Genomic DNA, 5000 nt, shown 5'->3' with positions numbered 1-5000 from the left:
ACATTGCAGTCTCTTCTCCATTCTCTCCCTGGGATTTGGGACATGCACACAGATGCACCTGGCTTGATTTTTCAAGCTGCCAGGTCCAGGATTTGATCCGCAGTTGGCCATGTGGTAGTCCAGCACCTTAACCACCATATCACCTGCTGACTCTATCGTATAGTTTTTTAATTAGACATAGTTAAGCATATGAGTAGTTTGAAAAAGAAATGCTCCCTATCTTTTTCAAGCCCAGGGGTTGCAAAATGCCAGCAAGGTGGTTTGTTTACCCACCATGCCTGCTTTGCTGGCGAGGCCAGTATTCACTGGTCATTTTGGTATCCACGTGTGTCTCACTCTCCTCACCAGGTAGAGACTTGAAAGTTTTGAGATTCCCCAGGCACGCAAAGCTCATCAGCGTGTGGAAATCCAGTGTTCCTTGTACTGGGCTTGGTGGGAGCTCCTGGTGCTGCAGGGAGGAGGGCCTGTTGTTTTCTGCCTCCAGCCAGGGCAGCCTTGGTTTTTAAACCCCCTCCCTGGGCCCTAGTGCCACTCTGCATCCAGAATCATCTTTTTCTTAGTTGAACAGCCCCCTTTCTGCGCATATGTTTAAGACATATTTGGTAAAGCCAATGACATTTTATTACCTTGAATTCTTTCTTAACTTAGAGTTTCTTATTATATACATTATATAGCCATACAAGAGGGTATTTGAAAAATGCAGAAAAGAAAAATAATATAACTATTATCACATGATTGTTTTCTTGTGCCAGTTATTTTCTGTGGATATTTTTAATGCAATTGATACCTTGAACTTGAGACTGAAAAGCTGTTCTAAAAAGGTATGAATAATGTCAGATTAGACTCTGATCTTCTGGATTTGGATTTAAATGGATTAAAATATCTAATGGATCCATAAAGAATTTATAATGATCACTTTCGCTTTCCTCCAAGCCCTAAAACTTGGTTCTTCAAAAGAAGATTTCTTTGATTTTTTTTTTTTTTAAAGATAGTTTATAAAGTGGAAGTATTAGGGAATTCATAGATCTTCTATATTCAGGATTTGCTGTTAATAAATATTGTGACATTATTAGGGTTTTAACTACTTTGATTCACGCTGTCACATAAAAATTCATCAAAATTAGTTAAATTATTAATATGAGAAATTCACTTTGTAATAGAGGGAAAGAAACATGCCATTTACTTTAGTAGTTTCCCTTCACTAATCACGAGCTTCACATTTGAGTAGCATCTAGCTGTTTTCAAATTGGCTTTCTGTTAGTAGATGGTTTCTGGAGAATGATACAAGGCATACATAATTTGGAATTTTCCTGTCCTTTCCCATCACCTCTTTCGGGATTAGGTTCAAAGCAGACTGAGGGACCAGCAGTTAGCGTAATGGCTATGTCACTGGACTCCCATGTAGTCGACTACAGTTTGTGTCCTGGACCCGGTGGCTTAAACCTCACTCTGGGCACGTGTGCGTGCATGCCCAAGATCCCGAGAGGAGAATGGAGGAGAAGGGATTGCGGCATGGCCATCCCCTCTGGGGGAGTGATTTCTCGCTTTCTGTCTCTCTGTCTCTTTCTGGCGAGCACATGCACCCTAGAGCAAAACCTCTCCAAAAAAAAAAAAAAGCAGACTGAGTGGACTCTCTGGGCTAGTGGTGTGGTGCCTCTAGGTAGGTCATGCTTGGAGTCCTTCTCCCTCCTTCACGGGACTTGCCCAGGGTCTGTTTCACTTCTTCAACTGCTTTATGGGTGACATGTATTGTGCAGACGTTGCAGAATCTGCCAATTCAGGAAACTTGGCTAGGGTATCCGAAACCCATCATTTGCCAAAGAAACTTTCAGATCAACTGTGACTGACTGAGTTGTCTGAAATTATATCTTTTTTACAATTTAAATTTGTTTGGTTTTGTTTATTTCCAGAGAGAGAGAGAGAGACAAAAGTACCCCAAGTAGGCCTGCCTGCCACAGTCTCCCCACTCTTCCAGCCTTCTCAGCCACCCAGAGTCTTGGGCAAGTGCACGTCCCTGCCCTGTACAGGTCGCCCTGGGAATGGAAGCCAAGCCTTCCATATGGCTCTGGCATTGCTGAGTGTCATGCCACTGCCACACCATCCCAGCATCACTGCAGCGACACACCTGGAATATTATCTTTGATACTGATGGGACCAGATGGATGTGGGTTGCAAGGGGCAAAGGGAGATTTCCTGGGATCACCGCCCGTGGTGTTTGTTGTGCTAAGTGTTAACAGTCCGTGGGTAAGGCTCATGTACTCGGGTAGTGTGTGGCCAGAGTCTGCTGAGAGGTACTCATTATCCTGTTTGTCAACTTTGAAATACAAATGTTTGCCCTGGTAATTAGCAATGAGCTGCTGACAGTGTCTTCAAGCTACACTCAGGTACAGACCTGGCTTTTAATTGGTGAATCAACTTGTACAGAAGACTTGGCAGGGGCTGCGTGGATGAGGCGGCTTAGCCTGTGAGGGTGCTTATATGGCCCAGGCCCCTTTATGTGCAGTGCAGAAGCAAGGAGCACTCCTAATAATGTCTGTGCTTGATCTGTTGGGTGGTTGGGAAAGTCATAATGCATGTTTGCATAGGAAAACAGAAAAAATATGTCACGACTTTTCTGACAACCTAATACTTTTAGAAAATTAAGAAAAAAAATTTTTTTGAAGAATTGTTTTCTTTTTTTTTTTTTTTTGCTATAGGGCACGTACACTCGCCAGAAAGACAGAGAGAGGCAGAGAGACAGAAAGCGAGAAATCACCCCCCCCCCACGGGGGTGGCCACGTCACAATCCCTTTTCTTCTCCTCTCGGGATCCTGGGCACGCATGCACATGCACCCGGCATGAATTTAAGCCACCAGGTCTGGGATTTGAACCACAGTCATCTACATGGGAGTCCAGTGACAGCCATTATGCCAACTGCTGGTCACAGAAAAATTTTTTGAGAGATTTTTGCTATAGGGTGTGTGTGCTTGCCAGAGAGACAGAGACAAAGAGAAAGCAAGAGATCATCTTCCAGGGGAGATGGCCACATCACAATCCCTTCCCCATTCTCCTCTCAGGATTTTGGCCACACATGCCTATACACCCAGTTGAGTTTCAAGCCACTATGTCCAGGACTCGCGTCGTGGTCAGCCATGTGGGAGTCTAGCTATGTAACCATTACACCATCTGCTGGTCCTTGAAAATTAAATTTTACACTCAAAATTTGCTTGTTATCAGGAGAAATGAACTTGATTCGGCGACTCGAGTCCTGGACATGGTGGCTTGAAACTCAGTGCTGGGTATGCGTGCGTGCATGCCCAAAATCTTGGGAGGAGAATGGAGGAGAAGGGATTGTGACATGGCCATCCCCCCTGGGGGGTGATCTCTTGATTTCTGTATCTCTGTCTCTCCAGTGAGTGCACATGCCCTGTAGCAAAAGTCTCTGTTAAAAAAGCCCTCTAAGTGGGGGCCCTCAAGTGATGTAGTGGGTAAGGTGCTGGACTCCCATTTGATTGATGGCAGTTCAAGTCCCAGTTCAGTGGCTTGAAACCCATGCTGGGCGCATGTACGTGCATGCCCAAAATTCCAAGAGGACAATGGGGGAGAATGGATTATGGCATGACCATTCCCTCCTATGAGGGGGTGGTTTCTAACTCTCTTTGTGTCTCCAGTGAGCACACAGACCCGGTACCAAAAATCTCTCAAAATTAAAAAAGCCCTTTAAGTGTGTATAAGTGGCTTGTTAGTGCTAACAGTAAAAAACCATGAGCTCTTGATAACACCTCAGAGAACGTTTCCCTGCTTGAGTCATTCCATGAGCAGAATGTAGCACAACTTTAGGAGTCTATTAGAATTTTACTTAGGACTACAACTATTTAGAAAATGATGGTTATGTACATGCGAAGAGAAAGTGGAGCTTTCTGCTCCAAGTTGCACAAACTAAGCTTGTCAGAAAGTACAGTATATTAGTAACCCTAAATTAATGACTTTGTTTTTGTTTTGTTTTGTTTTGTTTTCTTTTGTTTTAAAAGAGATTTTTGCCATAGGGCATGTGTGTTCACAGGAGAGAGAGAGAGAGACACAGAAAGTGAGAAATTACCCCCCAGGGGGAAGGCCATGCCACAATCCCTTCTCCAGTCTCCTCTTGGTATTTTGGGCACACGTGCATACATGCCCAGTATGAGTTTCAAGCTGCTGGGTCCAGAACTCAAACCGCAGTCGGCCATGTGGGCGTCCAGTGACGTAACCACTACACCATCTGCTGGTCCCAGTAACCCAAGGGTAATAAAAGGATATGTATTTTCAGCTGATTTTTTTTTAGAATGATTTAATTTTATTTATTATTGGGTTACTGGAAAAATCATAATGTATTTTTGTGTAGGAAAAGGTAGAAAAAAATATGTCATGACTTTTCCAATGACACAATATTATTATTATTTTTAAATTGGTGAATTACTTGCAAATTAAAAAAATAAAAGAACTAGGGAACCAGCAGTTAGCATAATGGCTATGTCACTGGACTCCTACGTAGTCGACCGCGGTTCGCGTCCCGGACCCGGTGGTTTAAAACTCACGCCGGGTGCTTGTGCGTGCGTGCCCAAGATCCCAGGAGGAGAATGGAGGAAAAGGGATTGCAGCGTGACCATCCCCCCTGGGGGGTGATTTCTCGCTTTCTGTCTCTCTGTCTCTCTCTGTCTGTCTGGTGAGCGCATGTGCCCTATAGCGAAAACCTCTAAAAAAAATAAATAAATAACTATAAGGCATGTAAGATTGTTGGCTCAATCTGGTACCATCATGTTTATCCAAAATACTGCTCCATGAGGGGGAGGTTGATGATGGAGGGCCTGCACGGCTAGGGGCTCTGTTATGTTTGCTTCTCAGTTCTGGGGATGAGCGAGAATAAAGCAAGGGGCAACCTTCCACAGCTGGAAATAAAGAGCAGAATTTTAAATTTTATTTATTTATTTATTAAGATTTTTGTCATAAGGCATGTGCACTTGCCAGTGAGAGACAGTGAGAGG

The sequence above is a fragment of the Tupaia chinensis genome, unplaced genomic scaffold, assembly GCF_000334495.1.
Source record: "Tupaia chinensis unplaced genomic scaffold, TupChi_1.0 Scaffold000012_1, whole genome shotgun sequence".
Taxonomy (NCBI): Eukaryota; Metazoa; Chordata; class Mammalia; order Scandentia; family Tupaiidae; genus Tupaia; species Tupaia belangeri.
This window is presented reverse-complemented; position numbering follows the sequence as displayed.